The 3,260-nt window shown below is 37.1% G+C and overlaps 1 pseudogene; it reads left to right on the plus strand.

Moving 5' to 3' along the window:
• Positions 1-636: 636 nt before the first annotated feature.
• Positions 637-2,242, plus strand: LOC149166801 (S-adenosylmethionine decarboxylase proenzyme pseudogene; annotated as a pseudogene).
• Positions 2,243-3,260: the final 1,018 nt, after the last annotated feature.

Consider the following 3,260-nt stretch of genomic DNA (forward strand, 5'->3'; position numbering starts at 1 on the left):
CATTTTTACTTCTGACCTGTTAATGCATGTTGGGAGTGTTTTCCTCTGTGGCTGCTTTGTTACCAGCCCTGGAGGCCACTTTTTCCAAGTTTTCGAGGATTCTGTGCTCTTATTACTTCTATTTGTGTTTAATGTAGCGTTTACAATTCCCGCGGCATATGTGTTTTGTCAGTTTTTCTTAACAATTTAGATGCACTAATTTCTATCAGTTTGGCTGATCCCCGATGCTGCTTGTTTTGTGTTTCAGAAAAGTGCGAATGTTGTGATGGAGACCAACGGTGGGAAGAAGACGTCTACTAATAACTATCCCCAATACGAAACTCCTTTGGGCTACAAAATTGAAGACGTTCGACCTCTTGGTGGCATCGAGAAGTTCCGCAGCGCTGCTTACTCCAACGTAAGTTCCTGTAGCTAATGCATATATATATCAAACAAGAGTAATGAATCCATTTAGCGGCAATCGTATAATATCAAATAGTGTTACAGAATTCGTAAATGATTTTTAGCAGCAAGAGGTAATGATATTAAATAGTAGGAAATAGCTAGAAGAATGTACAATATTCGTTATGATGTTTTTGTTGATATTATTTGAATCTGAAATTTGGTCTTGTGGTTTGTATTTCTGTGCAGTGCCTCCGAAAACCATCCTAATACTTTCTTCTGAGATCTGTAGAGTAGGAATATTAGGTTTAGGAGTTAGAATTAGATTGCTGGGAGCTGGCCGTCTGCAGCTCCACTGCACCACTGTCGGATTAGCTCTCCATTCCACTCTAGTGGCAACTTCACCCATGACGGTTTCAAGAACTACCTTGTTTTAAAGTCCATTTTCTTCTACTACTTTCTCAATCCAGAAAGCAAATTCTCACCTAGTCTGTAATTCATAATGAGTATGGCTTCTGAGGAAACAGTTCCCCCGATGACTGCAATTGGGTTTGAAGGATTTGAAAAACGACTAGAGATTGAGTTCTTTGCATCTTCATTTTTTACTGAACCAGAGGGAAGGGGCCTAAGGGCACTCACTCGAGCCCAGTTGGATGAAATTCTCAAAGCAGCTGAATGCACCATTGTTTCTGAGCTCTCTAATGAGCATGTTCATTCATATGTGCTGTCAGAATCGAGTCTCTTTGTTTACCCATTGAAGATCATTCTCAAGACCTGTGGGACAACCAAACTGCTGCTTTCCATCCCACTGATATTGAGCAATGCAAGCAGCCTGTCGCTCTCTGTTAAAACTGTTAAATACACTCGTGGAACATTCATCTTTCCTGGAGCCCAGTCATTTCCTCACCGCAGTTTTTCTGAGGAAGTCTCATATCTGGATAAGTACTTCGGAACTCTTGGGTCTGGTAGCATGGCTTATGTTATGGAAGATTCTGGTACTTCTTACAACTGGCATATCTACTCCGCTTCTGCCCACGATTTAACATCGGGCGTTCCTGTTGACCCAGTTTATACACTGGAGATGTGCATGACTCAACTGGACCGGAAGCAGGCTTGTCTCTTTTACAAGGATCAATTGAATTCTGCAGCAGAAATGACGGTTAAATCCGGTATATCCAAAATCCTTCCAAATTCGAAGATCTGCGATTTTGAATTTGACCCATGTGGGTACTCCATGAATGCAATTGAAGGACCAGCTTTATCTACAATTCATGTAACACCTGAGGATGGATTCAGTTATGCAAGCTTTGAGGCGATGGGATATGATCCCAAGGATTGCGACCTGGAATTATTGGTGGAGAGGGTGTTAAGTTGTTTCAGGCCTATCATATTCTCCATTGCAGTTCATGTCAATACTGGTACGTGTCAATCTTCATGGACCAAAGCAGTTTGGCCGCAGGGCTATACTTGTGAAATGATAAGCGAACAGGAGCTTACAGGGAAGAGCAGTGTTGTATATTACACCTACAGACTTCGTAATGCCGCGCCTCCCAGATCCACTCTTCCTTCGCTTGCTTGGGAAGAGGAAAGTGAAGAAAGTGATAATTTGCAGGTAGAAGAGAATGAAAAGAAGAGTATTGCATGCAAAGATGTGCATGTTTGGACACATTAAGCTTCATTTCTGCTGGACTGTTGGCGTTCTACCATTTGCTTCATAAGGGAATCCATCATGGTCTGTTACATTTGGTGCAGTTTATTATTCGCTGTGTTAGGGGAGGATTGTAGCGTACAATGTAGTTCAAAAAAATATTGTTTGGGATATCTGAAAAAAATATGTTATTGGAAAGAAAAAAAAATTAGTTGTAGGTAAATTATGAAGTTTATTGTAATTGGACCTCTAGGACATGAGGTTTTAAGTTAGTAATAATAATATAGTATATATTAGAGTAGGAAAATTTGTGTCATGTTAGTTAATGGGTGTGACTGATTTTTTTCATTTAATGATATTGTATTTTTTTATATGACGCAATAAATAATATTATGTAAATTAAAATGGAAAATAAAATATGTCTAATAAAATATTTGTTTTCTAAATATTTTATTTTAGATATATTTTTTTGAATTCAACGACGTTAAATATATATTATCTCCGGGACCTTTAAAAAGAACCGTAAACTACACTTCCTTGAATACTTCCGCCTACCACTTCCTCTACGCATTTGATTGGCATGAGTGCACTCTAAATTAGTCGACCGATATCATTCCGTATGAACGGACGACACAGACGCTAGATAATGGAGGGCTACCTGTATTTGTCGGGATTGATCCTTTTGGCTGGTGCCGTCTTTCCTGGCGAATCTACTGGAGTAGGTTTGATATGGGTAGTAGCGTGAGATCAGTTTTTCAAGTAGCTCCATTTCCAAGGCTTACTTGGATTTCATTCTTTTTATTATGATATTTTAAGAAAATTTGTTTATGTGAACCTTATTTTTATATATTTCAACTTTTTATAAAACATTAATAACCTAGATTATCTTAAAATTGATTAGAAATACTATAATAAAATCCTATAAACAAAATTTTTCGAAAATAAACTGGAACTAATAAAATAAATTTAGTTTTATAATATAAATTTAATTCAATTTAAAACCATTTTTTTTAAATAAAGAATGGTTATTGGTATTGTGTTGGATCTCAAATATATACCATGTAAAAAAAAGTCAAAGTTTAAGTCAGAGTTTCACTATTTTTCATAAGGCTTCAATCTTTTCAATAAGCTAATAAGACTAGCATTCTTGTTACATTGTACATCCAACACAATTAGAGTTTGGCTATTTAATGTCAACAATGTTAGAGTTCCCGCAATAAAGTTAGAGTTT

Source organism: Pinus tabuliformis, chromosome 5_1, assembly GCF_031772625.1.
Source record: "Pinus tabuliformis cultivar Carrire ecotype Pingquan chromosome 5_1, CPIR1, whole genome shotgun sequence".
Lineage (NCBI taxonomy): Eukaryota > Viridiplantae > Streptophyta > Pinopsida > Pinales > Pinaceae > Pinus > Pinus tabuliformis.